This window comes from Haematobia irritans, chromosome 1, assembly GCF_050003625.1.
Source record: "Haematobia irritans isolate KBUSLIRL chromosome 1, ASM5000362v1, whole genome shotgun sequence".
In the NCBI taxonomy this organism is placed as follows: domain Eukaryota; kingdom Metazoa; phylum Arthropoda; class Insecta; order Diptera; family Muscidae; genus Haematobia; species Haematobia irritans.
The window spans coordinates 118,461,630-118,479,768 of NC_134397.1; the positions used below are offsets into that span (position 1 = coordinate 118,461,630).

The following is an 18,139-nucleotide window of genomic DNA, read 5'->3' on the forward strand; positions in this document are numbered from 1 at the left end:
TTTGATTGATATGCCATTGTTTTGCCTTCATTATTGCTCAATTAATCTACTAGTATTTTGGACCATTCGGTACGATGTGCTGTCTTGAGATGATAGACCTTTTATTATTTTTAGTGCCAAACTAATTTCCCAATCCCTGGTGTGTATTCCAATACTGTCTTTACGACATTTATCCGATAATATTCGGAATTTATTTTGATCTCTCGGTCGATGAATAGGAGCGGTGAGACTATCGGCCTTTACGGTGGCCTGAAGCATTACTATCGACGACCCTTGCGTTCTGGTGGCCAATCGAAGATATACATTTCCAGCCGACCTCAAGTAAACTACGGTTGCCACAAAAATGGTACATTTTTTACTGGTTGGTAGATTGGTCGAATTTTTACAAAATTTTCTATAGAAATAAAATTTTGACAAAATTTTCGATAGAAATAAAATTATGACAAAATTTTCTATATAAATAAAATTTTGACAAAATTTTCTATAGAAATAAAATTTTGACAAAATTTTCTATAGAAATAAAATTTTCCATAGAAATACAATTTTGACAAAATTTTCTATAGAAATAAAGTTTTGACAAAATTTTCTATAGAAATAAAATTTTGACAACATTTTCTATAGAAATAAAATTTTGACAAAATTTTCTATAGAAATAAAATTTTGATAAAATGTTCTATAAAAATAAATTTTTGACATAATTTTCTATAGAAATGAAATTTTAAAAAATTTACAAAAATTTCAAAAAATAACATTTTGACATAATTTTATAAAGAAATAAAATTTTGACAAAATTTTCTATAGAAATAAAATTTTGGCAAAATTTTCTATAGAAATAAAATTTTGACAACATTTTCTATAGAAATAAAATTTTGACAAAATTTTCTACAGAAACAAAAATTCGACAGTTTTCTATAGAAATAAAATTTTGACAAAATTTTCTATTGAAATAAAATTTTGACAAAATTTTCTATAGAAATAAAAGTTTGACAACATTTTCTATAGAAATAAAATTTTGACAAAATTTTCTATAGAAATAAAAATTCGACAAAATTTTCTATAGAAATAAAATTTTGACAACATTTTTTATAGAAATAAAAATTCGACAAAATTTTCTATAGGAATTTTGAATTTTTTTTTTTAGAAATAAAATGTTGGTAAAATTTTCTATAGAAATAAAATTTTGACAAAATTTTCTATAGAAATAAAATTTTCAATAGAAATAAATTTTTGACATAATTTTCTATAGAAATGAAATTAAAAAAAAATTACAAAAATTTCAAAAGAAATAAAATTTTGACCAAATTTTCTAAAGAAATAAAACTTTGAAAAAATTTTCAAAAGAAATAAAATTTTTACAAAATTAGCTGTAGAAAGAGACTTTTCTATAGAAATTAAATTTTAACAAACTTTTCTAAAAAAATAAAATTTTGCGTAATTTTTTTCTTTTTCATAATAAAACTTTGATCCAAAACTGCAAAACAAGTTTTTATCTGGTAGTTTTTTTTTGTAAAATTTTCTTCAAATTTTGGAAGATTATTTTTGACTTGGGTGGCAACTATGAAGTACGCCCGGTAGTTTGGTGTGTCCGCATACTGCTCAATTTGGAATAGCTACTCATAGGAATACCGAAGTTGTTAACTCTTCACTTTCATGCAAGCGAAGCCATTCCTTGGCTTCTTCTAGTCTAATTTTTTTGGTGTATCAGTGAGCTCTTGCACTTTTTGGAACTTCAATAGCTTTAGTCCAAGCTCATTTTTCAATATGTTTGTCATTTCTTCTCACGATATGTTGGACTTAGGAGCAAGTTTATTACCAATGCGACGCGGTTTCGATCATATCTGACCTACACTTTTCGGATCATTTCTGGTTTTGTTACAGTCTTTTCCGTCCACTTTTTGAACGCAATGCAACACTGCCAGTACTACGGTAACGGATAATGGTATGAGAAATAAAAGATTTATTCTCATTTAAATGCGCGGGGCTCTAACGATAGCTACTTATAGTTTGTCTGGCCAAATATAATTCATTCATACTTTACACTCGAATTCCATCAGGAAAATCTTTATTTCTGAACGCGATAGATCAAAATGCTTTTGTAAGCTTGTTAACAATAAAATGGAATAAATCGGTCAGCTGTCAGACGAGCGAGTTAGAAATGGTTGCAATACATATCAGCCACTCTACATATACTATCAACTGAATTGAAATGTTACTGCAAATCAAGAGAAGGAATGTGATCACCTCAAACATAATGTTATTTTTGGGAGAGAAGCATGGAAATTGTGGTGGTTATGACAAACATGTTGTGTTTGTGACAAACATGTTACATGTTTAGCGTTGAAAAATATCATTTTGCTTTTGAAACAGTTTTGGGGTTATCATAATCCTTCTCTAGGTGCAAACCGATATCTTAAACCAATTGTTATAGCAACGTTTATTTTGCTCAGTGCATAAACCACTATAAAGAAACCCTGCGCAATGAAAACATTTTCAAGGAATAGGAAAAACACAACTCGAAGATATCATCCACCATTGGTTAACGAGAATACAAAGTAGCTCTGCCCATCGACATATGTCGATGAAATACTCCCATAAAAATGTGTGGCAAAATTGTGGTAGCCAATTTTGCCATAGGAAATAGTAATAAAATTGCCAGTAACACAAGGGGATGAAAAATCATGATGCGAATATAAGAAAATGTCGGCAACACTTTGCCGAAATTATGGCCAACACCTACATTACTCAGAAGCGACAGCAGCCATTTCAAAGAGCCCTTAAAATTTAATTGAAAATATTTCACATTGTTATCTTTATTTCACGAAGGCGGGGGTGGTTGATTCAATTGAATTCTTGTTAAATCATGCAAAAAAAAAATACATTGGCTTAATTCGTTTACTTAATACAAAAAAAAAAAATACAGCCATAATACTTTCATGATATTATGCTCACAATAACAATCCTTTACTTCTATTTTATACGAATCTTAATCCGAAAGTGAAATTAACTTAATTTTAAGTGTAGACATCATAAATAAGAAACAAGTCAAACCAAAATGAGGTGGCACCAAAATTTAAGCGGCGAAATGGAAATTCCTTAATTTGTTTTGAAAAAAGAGATATTTTGTTTTTGTTTATAGCAAGTAAACGCTTCAATTGATTGTTATTATAGAAGTGTGCCTCTACATGGCTGAATGTATAAAGGCTTGCGCGACATTCTAATGGCTTGGGTAAATATGAGATGAAAAACAAAAATAATTGCCAATGTTAACAAAGGTATGTTATTTAAAATTTTAACACCTTCAATCGCTTGCAAATATTCCGACGCATCAACGTTTTCATACCTTACACAATAACGGAACATATGAGAACGGATTTAGTTAAGTTTACGAACAAATACTGGGCTAGTGTGGAGGTGAGACAGTGTCATACATGTAGGAAAAATCCTATCTTAGATTTCTATAAAAAATCCCAACAAACACAAACGTTTGAAAAATGCTAAATTTTAACAATTTTTCAAACATTTTTTCAAAGGATTAGTATAATATATAAGTTGAGAAATTGTTGAGAAAATTGCGTTCTCAATAAAAAACAGACATTACCCTCAACACTAAAATTAAACACATTAGCAATAATTTCTCAAATTGAAATGCATCGCTACTCAATAATTTCTCAAACAATTTTCGATGCGAGTCAAATTAAAAATTAACATCATTACAAATATTTCTCAATAAAAATTTGTATGAATGATATCCCAACTTCAAATTGAAAGACAAAGCCAAAATTCTATGAATTTTGTACAATTTATTAATTTGCGTCAAAATAAAATATATAATGATACACTACGCTACATAATACACTACAACAACAAAACTTTATATATCTTAAACATTATTTGTAAACACTTTTGCAAAGATAATTTGATTTCCTTCCTGTTCGTGTCATAAAACAGCATTAAAATTTATTAATATGTGGGCAATTTGAAATTAGAACGTGCTAGATCGCGCGTTAGAATAGATTTCCAGCAGAAGGAATTCACAAAATATGCATTTTAAACTGATAATAGGATGTAAATTAAACAGACGATGTGATACACATTTTCATCCAGAAGTTGTTGATTTTAACAATTTGTTGTGTTTTAACAATTTTAATTGGTTGCACTTTGAAATGTTTCTGGAAACTTTTTCTTGTCGATAAGCCACTCATTTTTCATTGGTCAGCTTTTTAATGTTTGCAAGAATGTAGCATCCAAAGATTTTAGTTTTCTGCAAAGAGATTTAAATTTTGCGACTTCTCTAAAGTGTTGATTTAATTTTTCATATTGACTTACCAATTATTATAAACTATTTGAAGCAGTTCCAGTCAATGGTCCAACATTTTTTCATCGGTCAGCTTTTTAATGTTTTCAAGAATGTAGAAAACATAATTTTAGTTTTCTGCAAAGAAAAATTAAAGTTTTATTTAATTTTTTTTTCACTTACCTATTATTATAAACTATTTGGTGTAAATTCAGTTATTTCTAAAATTTACCATTTTTTTATTTCGTCCAATTGACCACGAACTTCGTTGCACAAATAAGTATTGAAAACCATATGGTTTTTTCGTTGCATTTTAGGGTAGTGTTTTGTCAAAGTTTTCTCATATTATCTTCAACACCTTTTCAACGATTTCATCAACATTTTGGCAAATTGGAAGTAATTCGCAAACAATTTGAAGATGTATTGAAGATGAGCTGTTTCAAGTCAAGTTGACTTTATGTTGAAAATTATATTTACCCTCAAACTGAGAAGTTGCTGCAAAACGCTCACTCTGTGTTTATTGGGATACAGTATAAAAATATAAATGATTGTTGCATAAAATTTCATATTCATTGAAAACAAACAAACATTTACTTCTGAGTTTACTTTGAAAGAACCCCAATTAATGCGAACATTAGAGAAAGTCTTATAACATATGTAATACGATTTCAAATATGTTTTCATAAAGTTGGTTTAAAATTCAATTTGTGGAATTGTTAAGAAAATCGCTTTCTCAACAAAAAAAACTGACTTTAGCGGAAAAATTTAACTCAACGTATTAGGAAGATTTTCTCAATTGTAATCCTCAAATGCATCACTACACTGTTAGAAAAATATGTTTTTCATATGTTCCGATATAAACAAAATGTGTGTTCATGCAAAATTTTTAAACACAATATATTTAAGTGCAAAAATGTAATGTTCCTAAACTAGCATTAAATGTTTGGGACACATATGTTAATATGTTACAATATATTATGTTTGGGGTATGAATGTTTCATAAAAATAATATGTGTGAATGTAAACACATAAAAATTAATAAATTTCGAGAAAACATATATATTATTATTCAGTGCAGAGACAGAGAGAGATTATAGAGAAAGAAATAAAGATGGAAGCCGGGAGGGTTGACGAAAGATATCAACATAACACAGCGAGAGAATCAAAAGAGAGCAATTTCTGTGAAACCGCTTGTATGTTGTTTCAAGAGCACTGCCCGTATAAACTGGACGGCGCATATTATTTCGCATAAATTAGTTAACATTCCTGTGTTTGAAATAAAATGTGTGAAAACAGCATAAAACTACAAATTATTTTTGGAAAATTTGGAAAATTGGGTAATAATGCAAAGCATCAATTGAAAAAGTTTTTTTTTTTTAATGAAACTGTGAAAATGGCTATTTTATAATGCGAACTTAGTATTAGTAGGGCTATTCCCTATCAAGTTATAAAAGGCTAAACACGAACTTACCAGCCTGTGTTTTTACGACTCTTGATGTTTTGTTTGCATGTATAGCGATCATATCGTACGTTTTTTTCAAATAGGCTACAAATCAAAAAATAATACTTCGCCGTTGCGTTACGACAACATTACACTTTTTAATGAATAACCAGTCATAAAAATAACAAAACACAAAACTATTTTCTCTATCAAAAGTGCTGCTAGCTTAGTAACAATCTTACCCAGCAAAAACTCCTATTACCAGGTATGAGTACAAGTATGCCTGCGCCAAATTGGTAACAACTTCCTCGTACATATATCAGTAGTAATACTTTTACACGGGCATGACATTGGAGGAAAGTACTTCCGTGCAAGCATACCAGCAGTCGAAAAATAAGTATTTCTTCGCAAGCATACCAGCTCTCCAAAAATAATATCTTTGCCATAAAGATACCCAAAAAGTGCGAACTCACCCCTGTTGTTTTGTAAGTCATCACACTATACCACGCTCCACGGCATGGATCTATTCAATGATGTTATTTTGTAATATAAATTATGTACTATACAACTTTAGAAAACAAAGGTATATTTTATTGGCAATTTTTTTTAAATGTAATTTGGCACTACTTTTCGCTACTATTAACGGTGCCCTCTGTAGAGCCGAACCCGGACCTCAAGATATGATTTTGATTACCGGTATTAATAGAAAGAATCACTTTTTGCCTACACAGGTAAGTTATTATTTTTAAATCCCAGGTAATACCGCAAGTAGTAACTTTTTGATTACCGGTATTACTGAAAGAATCACTAGTGCTTACCCAGTTTTTGCTGGGTAGCAACATGCTCTCGAATAGAAAAGGAATTCAGCACAACGACCACAAGAATGCCAAGTGTTAGTAAAATTATTGGCACATTGCAATACTCAACAACAAGCAGTGAAATTGTTCATTATTCAGTAATATCGCAAGACACATATGAGATATGCCTTGTTCCCGATTCTGATTTTGAAGTTTTGGTACAAAAGCTGTGAGTTAATGTAGACTTAATGTATCATGAGCTCGTTTTTAAATACGTTTCATTCTTTTACAAAAAATCGTTGCCAGCCTATTGAATTGTTTTTGCCTTCTTTGGGGCACTTCCTCCAGCTTCAGTCCGTTGTATGTTTTGTTCTTTTGTCTCTGGAGTATTTTGGTGGATCCATGTCTCATCAACAGTTATGAAACGACGCTTAAAATCCATTTTATTTCGTTTAAAACGATCCAAACACATTCTTATGCGTTTTGATCGACTGTTAACAAATGCGGCACCCATCTTGCAGTTCTTCATCTGTAGTTCTTCATGCAAACTTAAATGGACACGATCATTTGAGATGCCCATGATATTAGCAATTTCACACACTTTTACTACTAAGGGTGTATCGGAACAAGAAATTCATAATGATATGGTGAGTGTGAAACTGCTCCTTCATATGCAACAGTAAAAAATTAGGTTGCTGAATTTAAACGTGGTCGTACAAGCATTGAATATGAATCATGTTGTGGACGTCCAAAAACCGCAACAGCAACATAAATTGTAGCCAAAGTGCATGATATGATATTAGGTTAGGTTAGGTTAAAGTGGCAGCCCGATTAAGATTCAGGCTCACTAAGTGATACCACATTAACTAAAAGTACCTATTACATATGGGCACTTCTAGTTTTAACCGTTGAACCTTCTTGATTATTTTTCTTTGTTAAACCAACCAGATTGTTCCAAAAACATTTGCAGACTGCTTAAGTTAACGTTTTCCAGATCCGCCAGTAATCTGAAGCTATATGCTCCTAAAAGTTGCTTGCGCTTTAAGGTGGGTATTAAGTTCGAGTTTAGCCGCTAAAATCGCTAAAGTGAAAACTAAATCAGTAAGAAAAATGCATGAAATTATACATATTTGTTGCAAATTTTATTATAACTTGATGGGGAAAAGCCCAAAGCAAATTTTCACAAAGTTTGTATTCGTTAAAATGGGTTATTAAAGAAAAGTAATCGTGAAAAAATGATGGTTTAGCGGCTAAACTCCAACTTAATACCCACCTTTACACAAAATGCAGGACACTCACACAAGAGGTGTTTAATTGATTCCTTTTCCTCCGTAACATAACAGCTCATACAATAGTCATTATACTTCGCGCCTACTGTTTTTGCAAAATCGCCTTTCAGGCAGCGACCCGTTATAGCAGATATCAGGAGTGATATCTGACGTCTCAAGAACACTAGCATATCTAGTGTGCGGTTTAAGTTTAAATGAGGCCATATTTGCTTGGTATCATTACAACCCTTGCAATTCTCCCATCGAACATTTGCCATCATAACAGCCTTCTCGCGCAGCATGAGCTTGCAGGTAGCCAGGGGCATACCAACAGATTCTAGTTCCCCTGGAATATGTAAGGTAGTCCCTAGCCTTTCCAACTCATCCGCTTCGCAGTTCCCCGGTATGTTCCTATGGCAAGGCATCCATATTAGGTGAATATTGTAGTGCTCAGCCATCTCATTGAGAGATTTGCGGCAGTCGATGGCCGTTTTCGAGTTGAGGAACACAGAGTCCAAGAATTTTATTGCAGGTTGACTGTCTGAGTATATATTAATGGTATTAAATGATAGACGAATAAAAGTGTGTGAAATTGCTATATCATGGGCATCTCAAATGATCGTGTCCATTTAAGTTTGCATGAAGAACTACAGATGAAAAAGCTTTCTGCAAGATGGGCGCCGCATTTGTTAACACTCGATCAAAACTCATAAGAATGAACATTTCTCAAGCTTGTTTGGATCGTTTTAAGCGTCGTTTCATAACTGTTGATGAGACATGGATCCACAAAAATACTCCAGAGACAAAAGAACAAAACAAACAATGGACTGGAGGAAGTGCCCCAAGGAAGGCAAAAACAATTCAATATGCTGATAAGGTTATGGCAACGGTTTTTTGTAAAAGAATGAAACGCATTTAAAAACGAGCTCATGATACATTAAGTCTACATTAACCAAAACTTCAAAATCAGAATCGGGAACAAGGCATATCTCATATGTGTCTTGCGATATTACTGAATAATGAACAATTTCACTGCTTGTTGTTGAGTATTGCAATGTACCAATAATTTTACTAACACTTGGCATTCTTGTGGTCGTTGTGCTGAATTCATTTTCTATTCGACAGCATGTTGCTCAAATTGTTATTAAACTAACATTACATTTGATAGAGAAATAGTTTTGTGGTTTGTTATTTTAATGCCTGGGGGGTTACTCTGTATTGCGATGCGTAAGAAAAATTGTCGCGAATCGAGTAATTGGTACTCAGTAATTCGTTTTCGTATCTACCTTGCGCATCTAGTTTTCGCAAATCTGGCATCACCGCACTCTATAATGCGAAAGCGTATGTCAAACTCGTTCGTTGATCGCAAAAATCGTGCGCAAACAAAATAGCAATCGCAAAGTAACAAATATGTAAGTAAGCACAATTAAATTTTTATATTTGTATCTAAATTGTTTATTGTTTTAGGGAAAAACCAAAAAAGTTACAGACACAGCAACGTCAGTTCCAAACTTTGGTAGACTTTATGGTCTCTTCCGCAGTTACCTCAAATTGTTTGTGCTTGGGACAAAGTATTCGTTCAATCACCTCGCAAACTTCTTTTAAGCAGCGCGACATAGATTGCTCTGATAGTCCTAAAAGATGGTCTTGGCCGATTTGGTGTAGATAACCACCTTGTCCAAGCAATTTCAAAGCAGCGGCCACTTTTATTGGAGTTGGAATGGCTGTGGATTTATTTGGAACGACGAGGTCGTCTTTAATAGCGTTTAATACATACATAAACGCATCTTTATTAAGACGAAATCTATAAAAATGAAATATTCGAAAACGTTTGTCACATAATTTGAGTTTCCATTTTCTTACCCGTGGTCACTTAGGGAGAGTATATTTGACCGATCTCGCAAAATTCTTCTTGTAATTCGTTCATGTTAATTTTCTTCAAACCATAACGCTATCGAATCCATAATTATTACTTTTTTGTTATAAACGATTAGCAAGTTTTAAAAGAACACGCACCGAACGGAAGATTGTTTAAAATGTTTTTATTTACAATTTTTTGACATTTCTTTTTATCATTTTCGTTATTGTTTACATTGTGCAGCCAGCGTTGTCATATTTTCGCTTTATTTTGCTAAAGCGTTACCATATTTTCAGTTTACTTTGCGAAAGCGTTTGCGCAAGTGATACAGAGTACCGAATTGTACTCTTAACGCATTTAACTATCGCATCGCATTTGCTTTCGTATCGCAATACAGAGTAACCCCCCTGGTTATTCATTAAAAAGTGTAACGTTGTCGTAACGCAACGGTGAAGTATTATTTTTTGATTAGTAGCCAATTTGAAAAAAAAAACGTACGATATGATCGCTATACATGCAAACAAAATATCAAAAAAAAAACCTTTGGAAAACGTGTACCGAAAATGTTTTTCTTTTGTTAGAGTATTTTGAATTGCTTCGAAAATTCCAAACTTTTATCACCAAAAAAAAAAAATCGTTTGTTACAGATTTTTTTATTTTTTCAATAAAAAAAGTTGTTTTTGGAACAACAACACAGTCCATTTCGTTTATATCAAACACTGTTTAATAAGACACATTTTACAGTTCAAAATTTAATATACTATGTTACAATGTAATGTTGAACATTTTTTCGGAATCTTCCGAACATGGAATATACGTAAAAAAACAAAAAAAAAACTTTGGTCGAAATAGGGATCGAACCCACGACCCTTGGCATGCAAGTCGGACGTAGCAACCACTGCTCCACGGTGCCAAACTAAATGTTTGTTTCTGTTAAATAAACTTTGTTTATTCGGTTCGTGGGCGCCGCAAGCTATGCTATATAAAAATAACTTATATGGGTAATTGTCTATTGATGACAATAACGGCTACATAGATCAGTGGTTAGTGTGTTGGCTAACAAATTGCATGGTCCGCGGTTCGATTCTCCGTCCAGGCGAAAGGTAAAAAAAAAATTAATTTATAAAGTCGTATAATTTCTTCTACATTGTTTGTATTACAGAAAAGGGTGCTCCTGATATCGCTGCCTGATAGGCGAATTTGCAAAAACTATAGGTGCGAAGTATAATGACTATTGTATGAGCTGTCATGATGCGGAGGAAAAGGAATCAATTAAACACCTCTTGTGTGAGTGTCCTGCATTTTGTGTAAGGCGTAAGCAAATTTTAGGGGCATATAGCTTTAGATTACTGGCGGACCTGGAAAACGTTAACTTAAGCAGTATGTTAATGTTTTTGGAGCAATCTGGTAGGTTCAACAAAGAAAAATAATCAAGAAGGTTCAGCGGTTAAAACTAGAAGTGCCCATATGTAATAGGTACTTTTAGTTAAATGTGGTATCACAATGGACTGAATAGTCTAAGTGAGCCTGACATTTAATCGGGCTGCCACTTTAACCTAACCTAACAGAAAAATACATTTAGTTGGGCACCGTGGATCAGTGGTTGCTACGTCCGACTTGCATGCCAAGGGTTCGATCCCTGCTTCGACCAAAGTTTTTTTTTTGTTTTTACATATATTCCAGATATATTCGGAAGATTCCGAAAAAATGTTCCACATTACATTCTACTATATAAAATTTTTACTATGAACTGTAAAATGTGTCTTATTAAAGACCTAAAGTCAGAAAAGAACAGTGTTTGATATAAACGAAATGGAGTGTGTTGTTGGTTCACAATTAACTTTTTTATTGGAAAAATAAAAATTTAGCCGTTAAGTTATAACGCTACATTTTTAGATGCATAACCAAGCCCTAAGGGCGAACCACAATGAAAAAAAAAACAGTCGTATGCTTTAGCTTTTTTCTTTGCTTTAAAGCGGCTTCCTTCACCTGAATAGGTGGCAACTTAAACATTAAAAAAATAAAGCGGCTTCCTTTTTTCCAACACACATAGAAAATCATATTTGTCGCTTTATAAATATAAACAAACTTATATTTCCATATACAAAACTGGAAGCAACAAATGTTTTTAACTTCAAAAGCAAAGCAGCCTATAGAAGCCGAAAAAGTTAAAATTTCTTTAACTTATATATTTATTGTGCGCACTCTCATATAATTATGAACGTTTCAACTTTTTTCGAAGCAAAGAAAAAAGCGAAGAATTAAGCTCCGTGTTCATTGTGTGTCGGCCTTTAAGCTATTAGCCATACGTCGGCGTTACGTTACATCAACAATAAACTTTTAGATATACACCCTTAACTTTGGAGCAAAATAAAACAAGAAAAATCTAAAGACGGACAGGGCCGACTTATAGACCTTTATGTTCCATACCATAGCAAATCCTTCAAGTTTGTTGGTTTCTATGTATAAAGGTTTATGTTCCCATATACATTTATTTAAGTCTGAACCGAACTGGAGATGTTTTCGACTTATTAGAAAATCTCTAGACATCGAAAATAAATGGGCTAATGCCATATTGTTAGTCAATTTATGTGGGTAGTTAAATCTTAAGTAATTTTTATGCAACATTTACAATTGGTAGTGACAATTTTACTAGGATATGGAATATATCTCGCCATGATAGGTGGTCAATTGTGGGTTTTGAGACAATAATTGGCCAAATCTCAACCGTTCTGTGGAAAGTGTGGTATTACAGGGTGTAGAAAATGTGGGTATTTTGGTCATATTTACTTAAACCGGAGAACATATATATGGCGTATCACAATGGACTAAATAGTTGAGAAGTGAGTCTGAAAATCATCGGGCTGTCACTTTAGTCTTTTGTATATGGATGCTTCATATAAATATGTACCGATTGGAGTAAAATCCCAGTGAAAATATATAGTAACTATATCTAAAACTGAACCGATTTCAACCATATTCGGCATACTTGACAATACCGGCTAAACCTAGAGCACATGCATGGATACCTGCAAATCCTCCCGATCCTGAGTCGATACTAAACAGACTAAAGGAATGTAACCCAGATCTTCCAACCGCCGATTGGAAGGTTGGTCGTTTGGATGAGGGGGATGGACCAAGACGACATGCGGTGTTTATATTGAACATTGAGTCGCTGCCACATCTAGGCCAGACCCAAGGACGTGTAAGTTATGGCTTTCATGATATCCATATGAAGATATACAAAAGCGATCAGCCAAAGGATTTCAAAACGGACAAGCCTCCGGTAGAGTCAGAAGTGAAAAAATCTTGCGAAGCCGAAGGAGACATAAAAACTGCAGACATTGACGAACATCGTATGCGGGAAGTTCCTACAGGCTCATAGAGCTTAACATGAAATCGGGCAGCACTCAGTGATAAGAGAGGAGTTCACCAATGTGGTATCACAACACTGAAAAAAATATCGTCGTGAGGTCAAAGATTTCATGTCTTTAAAATACGAATACAAATTTTGCTTAGCATAGAAGACGCATTTCTCTAAAATAAAGTTATTTTCCTTGTCCAAAAGTCGATAAACTTTTCAATGAAGTCGTATTGTCCTTATAATTAAGTGATTTGACTTAAAAATGGGTATCTTAACATGAAAGAAAAAATGTATGGGCTAAGGTCAACTTGACTTTAATAATTCAGAAAAATTCTTTAAATTTAATGAAATTGTCTTTAAATTTGTTGTCTTTTTGCATCTTTACTACAAAGCAATAAATCGTTCAAATATAGGACATGTTTTTCAAAACTTTATTTTAAAGAAGTTTTTTACTTCAAACATAGCATAATTTCTACTGGAAGTCGAGTCCTAATTTGGAAAATAAAGTTGCCGTTAACTCGTTTTTAAAGGACTTTGATAGCATATGAAGAAAAAAAACTGAGAAATCGAAAAATTAAAATTTGCTTCCTAGAAGCAAGTACACACAACCTAAATTGAAAAGAGAATTGTATCTTAAAAGTATCCTTACTTGTATTCTCCGGAACTCTTGGAATGTTTACTGCAGCAGTGGCTCAGTGGTCATTTCCTATCGAGGAAAATATCGGAATCTAGAACAAAATGGGCGTTAAATAGCTTTGGGACATTCAAATCCCCCCGGACCTTTTGGAATCTGTTAGTATGTCTCTGGCAAGCTCTTACTGCGTGAGAAGGCAGTCATGATAGCAAATGTGCGATGGGAGAATTGCAAGGGTTTTAACGACGCCAAGCAAATATGGCCCCATTTAAACTTGAACCGCACACTAGATATGCTAGTGTTCTCAATACGTCAGATATCACTCCTGATATCTGCTGTAACGGGTCGCTGCCAGATAGGCGAATTTGCAAAAACTATAGGTGCGAAGTATAATGACTATTGTATAAGGTGTCATGATGCGGAAGAAAAGGAATCAATTAAACACCTCTTGTGTGAGTGTCCTGTATTTTGTGTAAGGCGTAAGCAAATTTTAGGGGTATATTGCTTTAGATTACTGGCGTACCTGGAAAACGTTAACTTAAGCAGTCTGTTAATGTTTTTGGAACAATCTGGTTGGTTCAACAAAAGAAAATAATAGAGAAGGTTCAGTGGTTAAAACTAGAAGTGCCCATATGTAATAGGTACTTTTAGTTAATGTGGTATCACAATGGACTGAATAGTCTAAGTAGGCCTGAATCTTAATCGGGCTGCCACTTTAACCTAACCTAACCTAGTCTTTTGATATATTCAGTTTTATACTACAAAATTGATTAATTAATCTATATTGTTTAATTTCTTTTAAACATGTTTTGCCCATATAAATTTAAACAAAAATGTTGTTTCCTTAACGGCTACATGAAGCATCAAAAATATATAATGTCATATAAGTGGGTTTTTAATTTTAATACAAAGCAAATAACATTTGTTTCATGTAATTTTAATTGATTTTTTTAACCAGCCTCTTTTAACATATTCAGTTTTATATTACAAAAATTATATTACAAATAGATTAAAACTTGGATTTATAGAATACAACTTTATTTGTTTATGATATAATTCTAGAGGCTAACGTATACACATTAAATAAACACTGAAACGTATACATTTCTATCTCGAGATTAAATATATTTAGTGAAAAAAGAGCGAAAAGCTAAAAAGAACGGAATATCTCAAAAACTGTTCCATAAAAAAATTTCACTGTAAACTAGTGTTAACAAAATTACATTTCCTTCCTTTTAGTTTTCTTTTTGCTTCTATCCCGTCTTTGGTTGTCGATCCATGTTTTCACTTGTTGAGGTGTTCGACTGGCTAGAACTGGAGTTTTTATTGCCTGCTGGCAATGGCTTAAATATGGTAGTTGTGCCAGTTCCTTCAAGTCTCCAAACTTATTATATATTTCGGCTTTTTCTTCCATTGCTCCATCTTATATATTTCGGCTTTTTCGGCATTGCTCCATCTGCTCCTTTTTGTTTTTCCATAAGGAGATACTGTAAAAATAAAAGAAATATATTTTTTAAAAACATTTGTTCCAATTCAAATACTACAATTACGTTAGTTATAAGTCTACTGCTTACTATATATTACAACGATTTACTTTAAATGACTACTTACTTCCAGCTACTTGAATTCACTTACTAGATCGCTTCTTTTTCGATTGTTTGCCACATGTTTCCCAATTACTGTCAGATCCTAATATTTTCCGATATGTTCTTTTTTTGTTAATTACAACAGCATTTTCGTCTTATTCTTTCCCATAGTCGTCGTCGTCCTCCTGTTCCGAGTTATTCTCGTCGGTTCCAGCATCATTAACCTCCTATTTCAGCTGTCAAAATTTTAGAAACATTTGTGATTTCGTCAATTGGCACTGATACTCGACAAATGTTCTTGTGAATATCCTTAAATTCGCCATTTTGTCAACTGTAGCTTCTTCACAATTAAGTAAGAGAGATAAGTTGCGTTATGCTTTCTCAGCGTTGTTCCACGTACAGTTTTGGGTAACTCCGCACCACATTCCACCGCGTATGGCCGTAATAGGGGGCATGCCCTATAATAGTCGGTTGATTGAGGGGAAACTTTTGGTTTGCTGAATACATAAGGATTGTTACTGCTTACCCAGCCTTGGATCTATAGTCTAGTTTCCTCGAAGTATTATTCTAGCGAATTGTTTGGCAAAAATCACAAACTGTTTGCTTGAGTAATTTTCCACCAGCAGCCTCGATTTCTCCGGCCCGTCTTCGATTAAATATTTGAATATAAATGAGCGAGAATTGAACCAAGTTTTTTCAGTCGTTATGTTATATCTGTAATTTTGTCGTAGTTTTGATATTAAATCCAGAATATTCATATTCAAATAACTATATAGTTTTTCTATATCTTCCTTAGACGGCAAAACAACCGGCTTTATCCTCTTCTTTTTACTTTGGTCTTCCACAGTTCTCTTGTTTATCAGGAGTGGCACTTCCTCGTCCCAATGCAACAAAAACTTTTCAACTTTAATCTTTAGATCATCCGTCTCCATTTGGATGTATTCCACTCTTTGTTTGTTTGCCAATTTTTTTATTAGCGTAGAAAGATTTGTGGCAATAGACGGTGTTTCGAAACCAGTTGCAGAATTCCATTTTGCAATTTTTTGCAACGCTTCGACGACAGTACGAAAAATTTCGGATGAAAAATATCTTTTAGTTCAGTCAAATTTGGGTCTAAATTTTGCAATTCAATTTTGCCAGCTGTCAGTTTTGCCAGCTGTTTATATTCTTTTCACATAATTTGTTACCAAACTTTATTGCTAGTTCATCATAACGAATAGCTCTGGTAAATATATCGTTGTGTGTCATTGGTTCTCATTGTTTGGTTCGCTGCAGAATGAATATATTGAAAAAAGCTTCGCCCTTCTGAGACGTTACTTCTGCTTCCTTTTTTTCACCACATTTTAGTTTGTGTAATCAAAGAGTTCTCTTCGAGTAGTTGGCTTTACATTTAATGCATAGTATATAATCATCGGGAACATTTTTCATATTAAGGCGCTTCTGTCTTGGCACTATTAGGATTCCTGAGATGAACTCTGAATAGGTGTTGTGCAAATAGTCACCTTGTTTCCGTATTTCGTCGAAAATGTCGTTACGCTCCTTTGTTCCTTGCTTAAAGCTCATAGCATGTGTTACTTTTAGTTCCTTTTTGCGCACCATAGTAAGGTGTCTGGCTAATTTGCTCTTTAAACTTTTGCAATACAAACAAAAATGTTTTTAGCTTTATTGCAAGAATAATCTACTTTGACGGAGTCTATCTTTGATGGATTCTCAATAAATGGATGATCCTGGAATGTTGAAATTTTGGCTCTTGCTGTCGAATCAGGATGAAAGCTACTTTCCGGTTCTCCTCGAGCATTTGTAGAATTACCAGTTGTTTCCGCTTGGAAACTAACATCATAAAAAAATTGTTGGTTGGGAAAACTTGTTATTTTTGAAGAACTGTTTAATACCGAATCATTTTGCTTTTCAGAGTTCTTTTCGGAAATCTCAGAAGTGCTGCTTAAAATTTTAGAACTGTTTTTTGAAATGGGATAAATTCCAGTTATAGCATCAACTGTATTCTCTTCCATGTATGTATTAATATCCCAACTTTCATCTAATGTCGAAAAAGAGGCGTTAAAATCGCAAGCACCGCTGTCACCATTCTTTAATGTTTTATGTATTGGTGTACTTCCCATACATATCTTGAGTAACTGGAGATCTGTTACGGAAATATGGTGAATTTGTGCTCACGGAAGTTGGAGGACCGCATAGAGAACTGGAATTGCTGCCGATTAGAAGAAGAAATTGAAATTGTATTGTCCAAGATGGGCGATTTATCTGAATTCAGGGTGTTTTTGTTGAAAAGTGCAGAAGTGAATTCACTTACTAGATCGCTTCTTTTTCGATTGTTTGCCACATGTTTCCCAATCACTGTCAGATTCGGATATTTTTCGATATGTTCTTTTTTTTGTTAACTACAACAGCATTTTCGTCTTCTTTCCCATAGTCGTCGTCGCCCTCCTGTTCCGAGTTATTCTCGTCTTCTTCCTCCTCGTCGGTCCCATTTGTTTTGTTTTGTCAATTGGCACTGATACTCGATAAATGTTCTCATGAATATCCTTATGGTGTCCTAAAAAATTCGCGATTTTGTCAACTGTAGCTTCTTCACAATTAAGCAAGGATAGATAAGTTGATATATGTTTTCTCAGCGTTGTTCCACGTACAGTTTTGGGTAATTCCACACCACATTCCACCGCGTATGGCCGTAATAGTGGGCATGCCCTATAATAGTCGGTTGATTGAGGGGAAACTTTTGGTTTGCTGAATACATAAGGATTGTTACTGCTTATCCCAGCCTTGGTTCTATAGTCTAGTTTCCTCGAAGTATTATTCTAGCGAATTGTTGGCAAAAATCACAAACTGTTTGCTTGAGTAATTTTCCACCAGCAGCCTCGATTTCTCCGGCCCGTCTT

At 33.5% G+C, this 18,139-nt stretch overlaps 2 long non-coding RNA genes across 2 annotated transcripts; one reads left to right on the forward strand and one right to left on the reverse strand.

Moving 5' to 3' along the window:
* The first annotated feature begins 9,002 nt into the window (after window positions 1-9,002).
* LOC142221703 (uncharacterized) lies at window positions 9,003-9,642 on the forward strand. The gene is made up of 2 exons (XR_012718194.1): window positions 9,003-9,212; window positions 9,268-9,642. It is a non-coding gene; the product is annotated as an uncharacterized LOC142221703 (long non-coding RNA).
* On the reverse strand, window positions 9,232-10,063 carry LOC142221704 (uncharacterized). Its single transcript, XR_012718195.1, has 2 exons — window positions 9,664-10,063; window positions 9,232-9,604 (listed from the first exon to the last, which is right to left on the reverse strand). It is a non-coding gene; the product is annotated as an uncharacterized LOC142221704 (long non-coding RNA).
* Window positions 10,064-18,139: the final 8,076 nt, after the last annotated feature.